At 33.5% G+C, this 19,654-nt stretch overlaps 1 protein-coding gene across 8 annotated transcripts in view; it reads left to right on the forward strand.

The window, feature by feature from the left end:
• kek5 (kekkon 5) overlaps positions 1-19,654 on the forward strand; it is a 231,193-nt gene that overhangs the window by 100,937 nt on the left and 110,602 nt on the right. The window lies entirely within an intron of this gene.

Below are 19,654 nucleotides of genomic sequence, written 5' to 3' on the forward strand. Positions count from 1 at the left end.
GCACGCCGCGCCGCAGCGCCACCGCACCGAAACGTGCAGCGTATGCAAAGTGTTTTTCTGATTAAACATTGCATACAACAATAGCAACGCTGCTAAAAGCAGTTAACAACGAACACGAAGTGCACTGCGCGCTTACCAAGTATGCGACAGTTAGCAGCGGCGAAGCAGAGAGGTGGGCGGCATAATATTACAGCATAAAATTTATGAATATTTTATCTAATTCCTAACACTTTGATATGTAAAATCGTTATACAACTAGTTGGTGTAGCAAGCAAAAGGAGTACCAATCGATGGTCGGTGGTGGGTGAAGCGTCGAGGAGTGATGTGAGGGTGCGCAAGTGTGTGACGCGCGGTGAAGCATGGGAGCGCTTGGTGGAAAAGCAAGTTGTTGCGACAAAAGGCAAAGTAGGAGTTGCCGCTCGAACAGTGGGTGGGCCAGCAACCCACACACACACATACATACTCTTACTTGTGTGTGTGTGTGTGTAGTAGCGCTCAAATGGACTTTGTCTATGAAGTTTTAATTGCAGGCCAGACAAGCTAAAAGCGCTTTCGAGGTTTTGCCGCGAAACGAACGTAGCCTAAAACAGCAAATACAAGTATTTGTAAGTGTGTATGTGTGTGTACGTGTGCGTGCATTTACATACTATTTTTTCACTTTGCTCGCCATTCAAATGTCATTTCGTCATGCCATAGCTGTTATTATTAATTTCACCGTCCCACCTTTGTTATCCGCAACCTCTTTAATATATCTTTACTTATGTAATATATAATTTATCTACATATACATTAATATTTAACATGAGTGCATACATATATTTTGGTTGTAATTATTATTGCTCGCTGTAATTCGCCGACGAGTGCGTGCAATGCGTTAATGTAACGTGAATTTGTGGCAACAAGTGTACGCATACAGTCATATATATGTAGATACATATGTGCTCATTGCACCGTGTCTGCATAATTTTCAGCACGTCAAACAATTGTCACGTAGTATGTAACAAATGACGCACAACACGCCAACTGCCATGCAACTGCAGTGATAATCGTTGTATTAATTCATCTCATATATACGGCTATGTATACGTGGGTGTGCATGTGGCTACAATGTTACGTGTTTGGTGGATTTGAGTTAATAATATGTGTCTATACGAGTATATATAAAAATTGATAATCCAAATAAAATAAATCCACTGAAGTTTTATGGATAATATGATCTAAAGTAGAGTTAAGTGAGTTGTGACAAAAGAAGTAGGACAGAATACCAAATCAGTCTAGTTTATATTACCGTTAGCTATTTAAATCTATATTTGACCAAAAGTCACCTTAACAATATTCTCCGATACTAGTTTTTATAGTAATATATATTCATGCCCAAGCTCGAAATAAACTCGATTTTAAGATTTTGTGTTTATACAAATGTATTCAGCACACCACTATTAAACCAAGCCAATGATAACAAAGAAAGCTTATTTTGATGGTTTGTATAGTATATTCATCTAAACACGAAATAAACTCGAGTTTAAGTATTATTGTTTATATGAAACAATACAGTTTCATAACATACAACCATTAGATCACCCTAACAATATCCTTTAAAACTAATTTTAAAAGCTTGCATAGTATGTGTATTTATGTATGTCCCAACTCGAATTAAACTGGAGTTTAAGGTTTTGTGTTTATAAAACACTATTCAATTGTATAGCACACCATCCTCCGATCGAACAACTAATATCATGCAAAGCTATTTTTGTAAGAATATATATATAGTAAGTATATTTTCATCTATAAACTCGAGTTTGGATTCAGAAACTATATGCTGCGGGCATGGAAATGCAAGCATGAGGTCTCTTTGTAATATTTGGACGTATATGAGTCTCAGTTTGATTCCTTCAAAGGCATCGCGTATTTAAGCAACCTGTCAGGAAATCCTAAGAGGAGTGATACGCGCACTTAATGGCTTACTTAATAGCTCTGTGGCTTCTACTGGTTTCCGAAGAGTTAAACTCCGGATGGAAACTCGTTGGATTATCGAGAACGTAGTTAACACTAGACACGGCAGTCTGACGTCATCATTAACCAATCTCTCCTGAATGGTTTTAGTTGAGTTAGGTGAGGTGAGAGTTTCCGTGTATTATAGACACTTGCAGTCAGTCTCTGGCCACATCACAAAACTGTTTAGCTGTTATTGTGCTGTTTAGCTCGTCTCCTCCCTGCTTCTTAAGTTTTTTGGCCAAAATTTCTAACGTTTTGTTGTGCGAGCGATCCCTTTTCCTCCACAGCCTGTATTTGGCGCTTGATTTCCTCTATGTCAACTGAGATTCCAACAGTCAAATCCTTGGTTATCTTGCTGAGTACAAAGACTGCCCTCTCATAGCGGCTTTTACTCAATTGATTTTGAGATTTCTTCCTCTTTTTGAGCTGTATCTCTTCTTTGATTGCTTTGGTGGTAGAAGCTACATATTTAGGTTTTGGTTACTTTGGTTTGTACCCTCTGTTTTTCCTGCTGTCACTACTAGCGAACTTTTTCTTATACCTAAGTGAGTACACATAAATTGAAGCAAGCTAAATGAATAGCCAGCGCTCCGCTTCGAAAATGTAGCAAAATTAATTGCGAAGCATTGTTGCAGCATGAAGAAGTGGTATCACGCACGCGTGCATACGTGATCTACCGGTAAGGAACACTGTGATTTCACAAAAAAAATTTCAAATGAAGGACAAGCCGTGTGGCACTTAAGAATTTTGCTAAATTTTTATTGCCTTCCTTCTTACGCCATTTGTTCTAGTTTTCTTTTTGTTTTTCACAATTTTCTTTTTTCTTCATAATTACACACTAATTTGCTTTACTCATTACCGTGAGTCAAAATTGTAGGCATGAAGTTTAAGCACAAATTAAAAGTAAAAGAAGAAAGCACATGAGAATGAGCCTCGCTTAGCCGCAGCTCAACTTCATCTCGCATTTGTCAGACCTGACGGAAGCAGACGACATTGACATATAACAACAAAGTAGCCATGAAAATTATACTTAAGTTTTTTTCTTTTTAATTCGCTTGTAGCTTTCGTACATTTTCGTTAAATGCTGCCTACAAACCATTTTTGCTCTCAACTAAGCTTGCCACCCGCTCGCCCGCTGTCTCGCCTGCCTGTGATTTTGGCTTAATGTGATTTTCTTGGCTGAAAGTCGTTAGCCGTTGTTATCACGGTAGCCCGTCATTGGCATGTCAAGTCTGTCAGCCGCTGCCTCCGTTTTCATTTGTCTCAGTTTCGGCGGCTTCTTGTTGGGCTGGTTGGGTCATTAAAATTAAATTTAATAGTTGCCAGAATTGCTAAATGGTCAACGAAAACAGCCGCATTATTTGTGTCGCTTAATGTACGCACTTCTTTGTTTTCCTTTTTCCCTGATCTTCCTCCTCTTTGAAGTGGCAATTTACAAATCTTCGTAATTATATGAAGACGCCAGTTTGTCGAACTACAATTTACTGAGAAACGATTTTTAAATCTTGTATATCTTTGACGTGATTATTTTTTAGGTAATTAGCAGAAATGTCTGCAGCAATTACAGTTCTCGGTTATTTAAAAAACTATTAAGACTAATTAAAGATTAAAATAATTATATCTAATTAATTTCGTTTTTCAAGGCAGACAATTTTGATATAATTTCGGTAGCAAAATTCAGAACGTCAAAGCTCAGTGTTTTTTGTTGGTTTGTAGAAGCTATTATTAGCAAACAGGCACAAGAATTGAGAAGGGTTTTAAAATTCCAACCAACAGAGGATTTCTTATTCACGAAGCCGAAAGTTCCAGACGGCAACAAAACAGCAATATTTGGCAATATAAGTGAGCAAGAGTGATTCCAAGTAGAATTTTCTAAAAATTAGAAGATGATGATGTCTCGACTTCAAACTCTCTAAAAAATTACAACTTTCCGAGCGGCATAGGTCTGCTGAAGCACCTAAACCGGTACTTTTCTCAAATGCAGCAGTTTTGCCTTAATATTTACGAATACTGTGGTTTTAACATCAGCATTTTACGAAGACACCTGGTACATACCTTATATAAAAAATCTATTGTAGAAACAATGTAATTAAGCTTAGAATAAATGTGCTACTTTTGTAAGATTATCTTATGATTATAGAGTTCCAAGCATTTTATAGATTATTTCTACATCCAACTAAAGATTTTATCTAGCATAATTAGAATCATTCGATTTGGGACAAATATGCACAGTTTTGTTCGATAACTTGTTGCCATTTTGAAAGTAATTTCTTAATGCCACGCTCATAGGAACACAATCTTTCTTCCATTGTCCAAACTGACCACTTCTGGGCGATTGTTTGTTTCGAGAAATCAAATTCTTCACAAAAAAGGTCTGAATTTAGAGTTTTATCGTAGTCGAGCAGCTCATAGTAGATGATATCCTACCAATCCGACTAAATATATAACAAAATCTTCCTGCCGTCAATGAAGTGTTGGACGTCGTTTGCGCAGGCTCACGCCGATTCAACTGCGACTTTTCTGCTTGACGTTGTCGTAAGTGGCCCACTTTTCATTACCATCAACGATACGATTTAGAAATTGATTGATTTTATTGCGATCCAGCAGCGATTTACGGATGGAAATTCTGTCCATAAGAATTTTGCGTTAACTTGTGTGGCATCCATACATCGAGCTTCTGAACTGGATGCAAAAGCTTCAGATTGGATACGAAAGCCCTCTTTAACTGTTACTTGGTGCATTGGGTATCTCCTGGGCTATCGAAACAGTGCTTGCATGACGGTCGGACTCGACGATTTCCATTATTTTATCGCTATTTTCATCAATTGAACTTCCGAAACGGGTGGTGCTTCTTTTTAACCTCAAAATTACCGGTAAGGAATCGATGAAACCGAAATTGCTCTTGATTGATTGTTACAGTATCAGGACTATAAATATCACTCACATGTTCAACCATCTGGCTACGTTTCCGTAATTTTCAAAAAAAAGCTGTAAAATATGACGTTGTGTCTCTTTGCTGGTGTCCATCTTTGACTCGTGCTCAAATTATAATGAGTCAAATAATCACAAAACTGTCTGAGAGTGATTTGTAGTACGAAATCTTATGTTTATAACTCCATTAAGAGTAGCATTATCGGACACATGCATATAACCCGAAATACAGATTAATAAAGCCGTCTATTAGAAAAATAATGGATCTTTTTTACTAGACACTATATTTTCCGAATTTGAGCACCTAGGCTCCAGTAGGAGATACTGGAAATGAGTAATTAGCCGATTTAGATTGGAAATATTTGAAAACAAATACAAAGTCATGAAGCCCAATACAACTAATAAGAGTGTTAGGCTCTTTCCTATAAAATCTCATTTTTGAGAACTCTGAAAACAATTTTTATGTTAGTTGACGTTTAGGAGAGGAACCTCAAACATGGACCCCCGAATATGAAAAAATATTCAACCAGTAAAAAAACTGCGAATACTTAGCCTTTGTTTATTTATTTCTAATATTTAATATATTTATAAGATATTCGTTAACCTAATCGTTGATTAAGGTTAAGTGCTCTGGAACAGTATTGTAATAGAATTTCCACGATTTTTAAAAATACAACTTTCCAGTGTAATTTACCATAGTATACCGAACATACACGTTAACCATATTTATTTACTTTGAAATTTTGTTCAACCGCTTTCTCTCTAGAAAATACCTATAAATCCACTACTTTTAACATCTGTAAAAGCCTTTTAAAGCATTTAAAATTGCTGCTTGCATATTCAACGCTTTAATAAATTTTGTCTTACATATGCTGATAATAATCCATCACTTTACAATTAACATAAATTATAATTTCTAATTAATCTAACACTTGCTTACACAGTTCAGTGAGCTGATTAAGCAATCAAAATTCAAAGTTACAATATTTACATAGTTGGCTGTGTTTAAAGTTCACATATTTAATTTCTGTAAATACATTGCACACATGTATATATATGTATCTATGTATGTATGTATGTATGTATGCAAGTGTGGTTGTGTGTGCCAGTGCTTATAGGTGAGCTTATCAGCCACTCAGCCAGACAGTGCTCAAACAGATTTGAAAGACACGAAACCAATCAATAACCTACAACCTGGCAGCGACGTTTAATAAATAAATAAATATTTGCGCAATTAAATTGACACCAAAAAAATTTTAAATAACTGAAAATAAATGCATGCGGAATTGCCTAAATTGGCGGCATTAGCCGGGCAGTTCATTTGTTGTGCTTTAAATGTGTGAAGTTGAGTGTTTTGTTTAGGGATATTGACTAAGCGGGAAATATAACGAATAGTCGCATGAAAAAATTTGCCAAAAATTAAAAAATGATATGCTGGCTGCAAGCTAAAAAATTTAATTTGGCCACAAAAATAATGCGTCTAAAATTATTTTGTAAAAATTACCCTACAAGAGCGTAAATAATTGATAAATTGGTATCATTGTTAAATAATAAAAAATTCTAACCGGCGCACTAAATTAAATCGATATTTAGAAATTATAGAAAGTTAACAGTATGGAAATGTGCGTACAGGTTAGTCCATATGTGTGTTATTTTTTTTTTATATAAAAAAATATTTATTTTTTTTTTAGCATAAAGCATCTAGTAGCTATAAATACTGGTTGTGTTCGAAGTAAAGCATCCGGTCATTGCACTTTTGATACTTGTTTTTGGTTATATCTTAAGGGCATACCTAGTGTGAAAGCCTGAATAAACAAGTTTTGGCAATATAAATTTTTTTTTTTCAATATTTTAAGTTTATATTTATACAAATTCTAAGAACCCACAGTAAATTTTTTGAAGAAAAAAATTGTATACATATTTTTCTAACAAATTACTCGAAATCTCCGACAACGACCTACTTCTGCCGGATAAAACTCAAAAAAACTCTCTTCTGAAAAAAAATGTCCGTACATGAGTTACTGTCTTAAAAAGCTAAAATTGGAAAATGGCGGCCTTCTTTTAAAAAAAAGTTGGATTTTACCCAAAATTTTGATATTTTTTGGTCTGCCAAAATTCGATTGTTAATCAGATCTAAAAACTAGTTGGTAATTATATACAGAAACATCGGATTATTTGTCTGCGTGTAATCACCGCAACAAATTCAAAAAATGCTGTTTCGAGAAAAACGCGTTTTAAGATAAACTCATGGAAACTATGGGACATAATTGAAATATCCATTTAAAATTTTAGTATGTTATTTTTAAAGGGTTAAACTATCGAAATATGAAAACACACGGTTCTTTTTTTTTAATTTCAAACTAGGTGTGCGTTCCCAAAAAACGTACACTGTAGAATCTTGTTGAATCCATGGATGATAAAAACCCTTGTCTTCACTTTCCGGTCTCAAAAAGTTGTTTACATATTATCGGCTCTATAGCAGCTACTAGATGACGTTTTACAAAGAAATTTTAAATAATTAGAGGGCCAGTGCTGCCAGGGTCTTAAAATCGCAACCAAAGAAAATATAGATGATCACGCAGAAAATTTTCGATCCTTAAAACGATTAGTTACACTCCGCAACAAAGCCCTCAATATTTTTTATTATAAGCGTGAAGAGTGATGGTATTTCAAGCAGAATTCTCCGAAAATTAGAAAACCAGTGATGTCACGGCTGCCAAATCTCGACAAAATGTTTACGCTTCGGGAGACATAGGACTGCTGAAGGACCTAGAGGGGTTGCTAACCTTAAATGTACCATTTGCTTTCAACATAGCCATTCATATTTCCGAATACTGTATTTTAAAGCAGTCAGGTATGCTCAAAAAGGCGTATTAATGAAAAGCACTACACCCAAGGTAGCACCCTATATATGACAACGGTAAAATACAAAAAAGTGTATTATTTATAAGATTAGTGAGTCACATTTGTGCCGAAGTGCGATTTAACTAAATTATCGCAAACACACTGAAATTCCACTGAATGCGAAAAAAAACCGTTGTAGCGAAAAACAATAAAAGCTAAAAACAGAACATTGAAAAGGCACAAGCCGATAACTCAAAGACTAGAGCGCATAAAAACACATTAATTTATTGCACAAATATGAATATAATAAATGAAAGCGAACGCGTGCCAAAGTCACATTGATCAAAACAGCTGGAGCAGATGAGCCAAAGCAATAAAAACAGCTGAGTGCGTATGTGTGTGTGTGTGTGTGTGTGTGTGTGAACACCGTGTGCCAGTAATGCAATCACTGGATACGAATAGAGCGACAGACATGTGATAAATAATAATATGTTTATGGAAGCACGCTGCACCTTCCGCCAGACCAGAGGTTAGGGGCGTGGTTCACATTGATACTGATGAAGATTATCTGAGAGTAAGGTGAGCCTTAGCGGCATACACATATGCTTGTGCGGGGAGGAGGGCACAAGCAAGATGCGTCGCGACAGTTGTCGCAAAGTTAACGATGCTGCTGACTGGCTCCAGTTTGTCGGCTGTTAGTCATGCTTAGATTCTATAACAGATACTTAAACACATATACACATACAATTACATATGTGTGCTTTTCTATTATATGAAACTATACATATGTACATATATTTATACGTTTATTTGTTTGTTTATATGCGTGTGGCATGTGTGGTGTGTGTCCCGCATAAAATTACAAAGCTCTTGCTTGTCTTCTGGCTCGCTTGCCTGTCGTCGCACACTATTTTTTAAATATGCGCTATGTCAACTAGTATACGTTTCAAATTTCTCGCTCATATACATATGTACATACACACATTATTTTGCATAATTATGTACACATACAAACTTATAGAAGCGCATGTGTGTGTGGCATTGTGTAGTTGCGTCTAGCGCCTGTTGCCAGTCTGTTTGTCTGCCTGTCTCATAGCGCCCCCACTTGATTGCCACCAACAACGAACGTTTCATTTGTTTTGATGACAAGCTTTGATATCTCATTATTCGCGAGAGCGGCACAGTGGTGTGCAAAACTATTTTTATTAATATTAATATAAAATTTTTAGAAAATTTTTTTCGGATTGTAATTACTTTTAAAATGTTTTTGGACTAGACCCTGCTATTTGACGTTTCCTTTCATGTTCCCTGGTTAAGCTGAATTTATTATTTTTTATTTAGAATATTTTCTAAAAATTTATTAAAAATATATCGAGTTCTATCGATTTTTTTTTTATTATTTATTTTATATATATTTTTTTATAATTCTTTTTTTTTTGTTTATTACTTTTTTGTTAAAGCTTACGAGGCTTCAAGTTAATTTGAAGTAAATTTTAGAGTTTAGCTCTGGCTATATTGATATCAGCATTTAGTCGTTCCTTTCAAAAATCTGACAAAAATAAATTTTTTATCCAATCTGTCAATTTCAAGACATTAACTCACCCTTGCGATACTGCCTGAGCGGGATTCAGGCGATAAGTTTAAAAATTTTACCAGGGTCCAGTTGCATCAACTGCTTGGAAGTAGATGAGATATAATCATCGCTACACTCAACTGCATCGCATGTGCCTTTGCCAGATCAAGGCTGAAATACCTCTGATCTCACATTTTCAGACATCCAGGTTAAATATCGTAAATAGAAATAAAGTATCTAAAAACATTTGTGATAGGTTCAAGGCATTTTTTCGATAGTTAATATCCAATTACAGGCTTTCTTATCTTTCTTCGCAAAGAGCTGTCAGTCCAAGTGTAACACCACCGACATCTTGGATGATTAGCCATCTAACCTAACCTATACTAACCTATGTATATGGTTCTCCTGAAAGTAGTTGAAAGTCTATGCAAACGAGCCATTTGCTGTTTTTGTTTGGATATAAAGTTAAACCCGTTCACCATAAAATAATTATAAAATATATCTTCATAAATGTAAATAAAAAATTATTTTCGCGAGAAAGCAGACGAAGAGTGAACAAATATAAACGTGTCCAACTAAACTTGACTTATTACATCAATAGCAGTCTGACATCACCCAACTTGAAATCCTCGCGTAATGCTTTATTTATATTTATTATACCAACTTTTAAGACATTCATGATGTAGCACAAACTTCTGGTTATTGCCTAATTATTACTCACTATCACGTAGTTTGTCATAAACTCGCATTAAACACCATCCATTTTGGAAATGTTTACACTAAAAAACACAAAAAATATGAAATTCAATATCAGTGCTTTTTTAACTCGTCATAAACTCGAGCAAGTGACTAAGTTGTTGCCTAGAGTTATTGAAAGAGCGATTTAAGTTGTGTTCTAACTTCTTTATAATGTGTTGAACCGAACTCGTAGCTCTTTGAAATACTAAATTCCGAATTTTCGTCGTTGTAAAGCACCAGAATAGAGGAACTTAAGAAAAAAAACAAGGTTCAGTTTCTTTCGGAAAGATTGGAGTAAGTGTAGTAATTTTTAACTTCCCGCTAAGAAAATGGAAAATTTTCTAAAAATCGGGAAGATATTGGTTTCACCCCATTTTGCAAAAATCGAGTTCTCAACAGATTTCGACGTTCTGAGGGTCGAGGAAGCTTCCCCGAACATTTCTACGATGATGTCCGTATGTGTGGATGTATGTGTGTGTGTGTGGATGTATGTGATCCTCTTATAACTATTAAACTGCTCAACCGATTTGAATAAACTAAACGGCATTCCAAAGGGTTTCATTGCACTTGAATTTCGTGTAAGTTTGGACCCAATCGGACCAGTAGATTTCGAGAAATCTCAAAAATAAAAATTTTGAAAAATCGAATTTTTTCCAAACGACTTGACCGATCGACACCAAAAACTAATCAGTTCTAAACCTTGAAGAAACACATCGTTTGCCGCAAACCGGGTCGAAATCGGTTGATTTACTTGCGAGATATCGAAAACGAAAAATTTCGAAGAGCTCAAAAGCAGTGAAAAAAGCGAAATTTGAACGTTAGCGTATGAAATTAGAGGAAAGTTGCAGGGATGGCCCTTGAGGCCAACCGTTTTCCACATTTTTTTATTAGTTAAGAACATACTATTGGCTTGATTTCACTTATCAAGTTTTTTTTTACTATAATTTATAACTTAAACTCTGCCCGAAGAGGGCCCTTAATTTTTGAAATATCGTTCTTAAATTTTGCAAACGCTCTTTTCTCACCGATCACCGGAATCGCCGATATCGGACCATTATAGCTTATAGCTTTCATACAAACTGTGCGTTCAAAATCAATTTCGGTACAAATTTTTCAGATCGGAAAAATATTAATTGAAACAAAATCAAGTTAAAGTTAAAGTTAGATATATTAAAGCTTCGGTGCAGCTGTTTTGTTTTTCATTTTTTACTATGCAGAATGCAATGTATCTCATTACGAGTGCCAGCCCTCAAACAGTCTATCCAGCTGCCACATTTATGACTTCGTGTATAAGTATGTGCATATATTTGTATGTATATAGTTTGTATTGTATATAAATATATATATATATTTCTGTTTATTATTTTTATTAGAACCACAAGTTGTACTTTAATTTCTTGAAGATTTTCTCTTCTACGTCAAGCACGCTTGTACATATGTATGTACATACCTAAAGATATTTACTTATGGGCGTTATAAAATCACAGAGTGAATAGATAGAAGTTCAGGTGACAGACTGGCGGGTGGCAAATGAAATCGGAGATGAGCAGGCGACAACACTACAGTGTTACATACATTAAAATCAAGACAAGGGAAAGAAGCATGGAGCCATTAGTTTGCCATAGAGCAGATATTGCCTGTTGTTGTTGTTATTGATATTGTTGCGAGCTTTGTTTCTTTTTTTTTCCATATTTTTACACATTTTAAAGCTTTTTTTTTGTTTGTTTGCGTTTGCCGTTTTAATGAAGTTTCGCTGCACACGAGCGTAAAAGTGTGGAGAAAATTTTCGAAAACAAATAAATGCAATGAAGTGTAATAAATGAATAAACGGTAAGGAAAAAATCTCGACAACACATTTTCTTATGCTGGTTATATTGGTTGTGTTTGTTGTTGTTGTTCAGTTCACAAAGTGACAGTGAGAAGTGGCGTGAGAAGCGCTAGCAAACAAATCGCTTTATTAACTGCAACAGCGCATCTAATTTTGATTAAACAATAAACGAATGTAAAAGCAAAGCAGGCAGAGAGGATGGGGGAGCAGCGGCGCAGCATTACATGCAATTGATTTTTCACAATATGTTTACCTTTTTGTTTTTTGCTTTATTTTTTCATACTACATCCACTAATTTATACTTGCTGTTGTTATATTTTGTTGTTGTTGTTATATTTGTTTTTGTTGTTATTGTTATGTTTACTTTTCGTTGCTCAACCTATCACTTTCTATTGTTTTCGTGCGCATTTATTATTGATATTTTCATTTTGAATCATTCAACCAACAAATGGCCAATAAACAGCGCAACAATAAAAACAACAACACACAAGTGAGGTACAAATAATATTATAAATTCGATTTGTTGTGTACAATCTGGAGTGTCTCGCAGCTGCCCCGCAGCATTCAGCGACTTCGACAATTATATTTATTTTATTTTCCTTTATTCTCTTTTACCTCTAATCGGCTTACAATGAAATCTCTGATAATTTTTTTTTCTACGCCTAATGTAAATACTGTTTAAGGAAATCATAAATTTTAAGTTTTACAACAACGCACCGCATTTATATTGACCGCATTTGCATGCCTCAAATTCAAAAAGTTTGCCACAACAACAACAAGAAAAACGTGTTGAAACGAAATAAAATAAAATAAAGTAAAATAGAATATAAATAAAGTCTCGGTCTAATTTCGTCTAGCTTGGCGTTAAATGACGATAAGCGGCTTATCAGCTGACTCACAGGCCGGCCGAAAAAGGTACAAGTCCGCAAAACGGTACCCACGCTCCAAAAACGATGCTGGTTGCCCTCTACTTAACATAAAGTAGCGTATATATGTATGTGTGCCTATGTATAAATGTGTTTTAATACGAGCTAATGTTGCTTAGCATGCCCTGTAAGAAAAAACTTTGTAAGAAGTCAATTTTTTTATCAAAAAAAAGTAAAAATAAAATAAAAAATTTATAAAAGACAAGTTTTATAAAAAAATGGTTTTTTAAAAAAATGTTTATAAAAAAAAATTATATAAAAAAGTAGAAGAATTTTTTAAAAATATTTTCCTGCGAATTATTAACCCTCAAAATTAAAACACTTTCTTGGTCTGAACACAAAAAAAGGTCTAAATTTTGATACAGAAAATTACTTCACAGATACTTTTTACTTTTAGGCAATAAAAAGTCTGAGAAAACATTACTAAACTTAAATTTTTTTTTTAATTTTACAGAGAAAACAAAAGGTTAAATACAAGATTTTATAATGTACTGACTAAACAAAATTATTCACTTTAAAATATGGCAACTTATCGAAAATCGATAATTAAAAAAAAAAATTAGAACTAAAATTACTCAGTTAATTTATATTTTATATAACATAAAAAATTAAAAACTTTGATTTTTGTATAAAAAATAAAAAATAAAAAATTTTACTTTGACACTTACTTTTATGCACATTTCTTCTTATAAATAAGGAAATTGAAAGTTTTATAATTTCAAAAAATCACTCAAATTTTCCTACTGTGCCTTTATATAACTCACGCTTCATTAACTATGCCACTGTGACACCAGTCATATGTGACCAGCGCCTAATCGATAGCGCTGCAATCGCGCGATTTATGAGCCGTATTCTGGCAATCTTGTTTTAATTCATTTATGGGCTATAAAAATGCAAAGGCGATTTAGCGCATAGTAAATTACATTTTTTTTGGTATTTTGATTCTTTTTTTATGTTTTTGTTATTCTGTCGTTTCTAATGAAGCGTCAGCAAAGGCAAAACTCTAAATTAGTCACTTGATTGTCAATAATCACTGAGTTTTGCATACAAAGTAGCGTTGGGAAGACCGGAATTGAGACATTAATGCTCTTTAATGTCGATATTAAAGCCAAGCGGGACAAGGAGATCATTTTTAGGTTCAATTTGTTGGTTTATTTCAGTTGAAGCACATTTCTCTTTAAGGTTTATGCTTTAGTCTTCAACAGGCATTTTTTTAAGTTGTATGTATATATTATTATACCCTAAACAGGCTATATAAAGTTTGTCACGAAGGTTTTAATATCCAGAAGAAAATGTCGGAGACTCTATAAAGTATGTACATATGCACATAAACATATAATATTTATATGAAAGTTTATTACTTTTTTGACTTTATATTAAATACTCTACTTTTCTTTCCAAAAATCTTCTCATTCGTCGGATATCGGACCACTATAGCATATATGACATTTGCCTTGTATGGAAAATTTTTTTATTTGATGGGATATATTCATGAAATTTGGAACAGTTTATCACCTAAAGCAGCGGTGACATCTCCGGAGAAATTGTTTAGATCGTATGACTATAGCATGCCATACAAACTGAACGATCGAAATCAAGTGCTTATATGGAAGAATTTTTCATTAGACGAGATATCTTCAGGAAAATTTCCATAAATTATTGTTTAAGGCTTTGATGCAATCTCCGAAGAAATTTTTTAGAACGGATCACTATAGCATATAGCTGCCATACAAACTAGCAGATCAAGTGCTTGTATGGATATCTTCAAGAACTTGGGCATGGGTTATTCTTTAAGCACTGAAAAATAAAATAGCTATTTAGATTAAATAATGCAAATTGTCACAAGCACAATAAGCAATAACTCGTTCTCAAAACAAATTAATCAAAATTACTTGACATGAAAAGCTCACGACCTTTACGAATATCCACTCAGACTAAGAACTCAAGCAGGCATTGAATAAAAAGCACATCTTAAGTGCAATCATGTGCTATAGTAATAGATTTTAAAATGTATCCAATATATATATATATATATATAAGAGTAGTGGAGTGTAAGTAAAATACAATAAATGCGTAGCGCTGCGATAAATTGCCTTTAATGTCGAACGCGCTAGCAATTTTCCAAGAGTCAATTGGCACTAATTACTCAATGTCAATTTTCTCTGCTACTTAAGCGCACACACCAACATACATAAATACAGCTTTTTCAGTTGCAACTTTGCTACTTGCCCGCTTTATATTGCGTTGGCGTTCAAGGCGCACCGCGTCTACTTGAGCGCCAACAGTTAACGGTACTACACGTATTCGCACTCGTATTCGCTCTCGTACTAGGCACGCGCTATTCACTATTCTTGTGGAGCGTTACGCGCATTGTACTCCACATTCTAAAGTTGATTTGCAATTTAACTTTTGTTGTAGATCGGCAACCCTGCTGCCCCGAACCGTTTGGCGTTCTGGACAACATTTGTTTACGGCACTTGCTTATTGTCATATTGTCAGTTTAAAATGCAAATTGAACTGCTTAATCTCTCGTTTTTTACTTATTGTTGTTGTTACAGCTATTTTTTTTAGACAATTGTGGGGTCTCTGCTGTGCCTGGGTGTCACACTCCCATATTACAGCGCTTGGAAATTATTTTAAAATTCCAACGACTGTCCTCAATTGCCTTGAATTGAAGTTAATTTTGTTGCTGAACTGAAGTTTGCATTGTTGTTGTTGTTTAGCTTTTTTTCCATTGCTACTAGATGGTTTTTGAATGGCTACTTTGATTAAGTTTAAATTGAAATAATTTGCCAAGTGAAATTGTGAAATGAAGTAAAATTGACGAGAAAGCCTCACTAACTACGCAACTGTAGTGAAAAGACTGGAAGAACACTGATGATGAAAATAGTAAAATACATATGTAAATAAAGAAATGTAAGCAATTTTTTTGGATGCGCGTTGAAATATTTTACTTATATGGAACTTTCAAAAAAGTTCTGACGTCTTTGTCAAACTTATGATTAGAAAATTAGTTAATTTGAAACTCAATTATTTTTAAATTTCATAAAATTTTGTATGTATTGCATTTTGTTTTTACTTATGACTTCTTGATTTCTAATATCGTCTTTCACAGTTTACGTTTATTTAATATTTGTATTTGGTGACCTTAGAGGTTTTTTTTTTCACATATCACTATCCTAGAAGAAGGAAACTGACGCGTATTAGAAGTTACAGGTAAAAATGTTGCCTACATTTAGGCGAATTAACGATAATTTTATCGTTTATTCTAATGATATTTAAAACAGCATATATTTAAATGTTTCAGTTTTATTAAATTATTATTATTTAAATTCTTATTATATTATGACATAAAGTATTGCCTACTATTAGGCGCATTTATGAAAATTTTATCTTCTGTTATTATGGCAGTCACTAATCAAAACTTTTCAAATATAGTAATAAAGAAAATATATTATAGCAAGAGTTTATAATGAATAGATCTGAAAAATTTGGATCATATTCGAAACTCAATTATTTCAAAATCTCAAATCATATGCATCTTTTAACGCATTAGTTTTATTTCCTTAGACCCCATTCTTTTAAAATATCCTCAGAAAAATTTATATATTTATCAGTTAATTCTCCAGGTTTTTGCGAATATATCTTTCTGTTCGTCACTTCCCTAAAAGCAACCTACGTGTATCTTACCAAATGTTTTTATATGGAATAAGAAATAAAATATGGCAAGTAAACTCAAGAACTCCAAAATATTATACTTGCGACTAAATCATTTTGAAATCTCAAATCATATGCTCCTTTTCATGTATTTCATTGACTTAATTCTTTTACATTCTCTTTAGAGAAATTTAATATATTTATTAGGTTATGCTCCAGCCTTTTGAAAATTTATGTTTCTATATGTTATACGCTATTATCCTCAAAATAGACAACGTTCGGATATCAAATGATATATGGTATGAGTAATAATTAACTAATATTAGGCTCATTACAATAAATTTATCGTCTATTCTATATATCACTATCCTAAAAGTAAACAAATTTCGCGTATCAAAAGATATATGAGAAGTTATTGCCTACAATTAGGGGCATTTGCAATAATTTTATCGCCTTTTTTTATGTCACACCATAACTCAAATGTATTTAAAATAGAACAGTGATTACAATAAAGCAGAAGCTTATAATGAGTATAAATCGAGAAATTCTTAATTAAGATTTATGAGTAATGTAGTTTTAAATAAAATGGTGCCGAGTTCTCATTATAAGCTCTTGCTTTATAGCTATCATTGTTCTATATATTTTTAGAAAAAATAATACATTTATCAGTGGAACCTCCAGCCGCTTGAGAATTTCTATTTTTATATATCACTATCTGAAAGTAAGCGACATTACGTAAGCAAAAAATTATTGTCTACAATTTGGCGCATTCAACATAATTTTGTGTTTTATTTCTTGGCAGCCTTTAATCAAAAATTCAATTGACCAAAAAATCGGAGTAGATGTTTAAGTACACAAAAATCTAATTTTTTAATAAGTTTTATTTTATATTACAGTTTCTTATTTTAAAATCTGTAGTTTACTTGCTATTATGAAGCACGTTCTTTCCCTTTACGATTTTGCCTCCATTAAGTGATTTTCTCTAACTGGCGCCTACAAACTTCGCAGCCGTCTTTAATTACAGCGGCCGACCATTATGACCTCATTTGTTATGGTCAAGCTGTATATACATACATACATAAATTTTGCATTTCATATCCATTTTTGATTGTTGTGTGTTGTATTATTATTGCTTTTGTGGCACTTTTCTCTTGTACGCTAAATAATTGAATGCCGTGCCGAGGGCTACGGTCGTTCACACCCACTTAACACAATCGACATATTTCAAAAGGTTTTGTGGCCATACGCCAAACTCCGATCCGAAGAAGCTCCTTTGTTTTGTAATTGTTGTTGCAGAAGAAGAAATTATATGCAAGAATGTAAATACTTCAAGGCGAATAAAGCATTTTTAATAACATTCGAGCAAACATGCCTTTGTTTTTGTTTGTATGAATGTATGTGTTCGCTGTAAAGCAGAAACAAATTAACAATTTAATGTACATATCTATATATATTGCTACACTTCACCTTTACGTTAATACGCAGTTAAAATGCTAACCTCAAAAACGCTTAGAGGCAATGTAGATTGGAATTTGAGCAAAAATGTGTAGAAAGGCTTTGTTATTACTCGCTGGTATATAATACGAGCATAAGTATTATATTATGTAGATATGTAGGCTGAGGTGAAAATTGCCTAAGTCATGTTAGAAGGCGGAACTATTTTCATGGTAAAAGGAAAACAATGATTTACATAAGAAATTTGTAGTGACCGAAATGATGATTGTATGATAATTGTATGATAATAACAAAGTATTCGAGGTTTCAAAATCTACACACAAACACGTATTGATTTGATATTAAATTAATATTTTGGTTACCGAATGCTTCAATGTCGGATCATATTGAATAATTTGCCACGAATTTGTAGCGAAGTTCAAACAGGTTTCAAAGTGGTGTATTACAGTCCTCTTTTATTTACCTTATATGTAGATAAGAAATCCGTCCTTTGTATGCCTCAAAATAATGCCTTCCAAATTGAAACTGTCAAAAAGAGTGAACCCCCTTCTTACTTTCCAACGTAAAGGTACTTCCTACATCAACTCATATAGTAAGGACTCTAAAAACTACATCACTTCTAGGTGTAAGCATTTCGCAGAAGCTATGTCTGAGTAGTGTCTGTATTATAAAATTGATATATAAATTCATGTTACTGATTGTTGTTCCAAATTTCTCACACTTCTAATACTCACTAGGAAGATTAGATTAGATTCTAAGGTAATCTAATGGTTGCTAATATCCACCTAGCGCTTTTCCATTATTGTTGCTAGTGTTGCTGCTGTTTCAGTGTTTTAAAATTTTTTTTATAAGTGGAGTTGATAATTTCTAACTCCGTTGCATTTTTTTATTTCTTTATTTTGGAATCCCCGTTTTTGTTCCAGAGAAACTAGATATATTATAGCATCATGGGTTTTCTTAATAAGACTGATTTTGAAAGTTTATAAACCATAATTTTTTGGAACATTTTAAACCTCTTAAGACCTTCAATGTATGTTTCTGTGCGGCCTTTTGAAAAAGTACAAAAAGACCGATTTATGTACAAATTGTTCCATGGAGATATTATTTTTGAATTTCTCTAAATTAATGTCCATTTTGTCTCATTATCTGATTTTAAGTTCATAATGGTTTGAATAACATTTACATTTTAATCTTTGGTTTGAGAAGAGATCGTTCTACAGTATAGAATATTATTTTTATTCCTCGGTGACACTTGATAGTCTCATAGTTGGCGCAGGTTTTCTAAGATGGCTTCTGAACGCTTTAATTTTTTTGAGAAACGGTCGTATACTAAATGAGGTCTTTGGAGGTGAAGTTGTCTGCAAGAGCTCGCCCTCAAGCATAGTTTAAGGTTATGGACATAACGGACTGGCGTACTCAACTGTCCAAGTGGGAACATATTTATGTAGAAGTTTTGTAGCTATTTCAATTAAGAAGTTAGATCAGTCTAAAATTAAGAAAAAAATCGAAATTTTTAGACTTAAAGTATACCTTGTGATTCAAAATATAATTAGGCTTTTTTATAGCTCAATGCTGACCTAACCACTGAAATAATATGTAGTACAAAATTTATTTAAATCATATTAAACTGATTTAGTCTAGTTTTATGTAATTTTCATATTAGATTCCAAAATAATCCTGTTACTCTTGATTTGCCTACAATTTTTT

The sequence above is a fragment of the Bactrocera oleae genome, chromosome 5 (assembly GCF_042242935.1).
Source record: "Bactrocera oleae isolate idBacOlea1 chromosome 5, idBacOlea1, whole genome shotgun sequence".
Taxonomy (NCBI): Eukaryota; Metazoa; Arthropoda; class Insecta; order Diptera; family Tephritidae; genus Bactrocera; species Bactrocera oleae.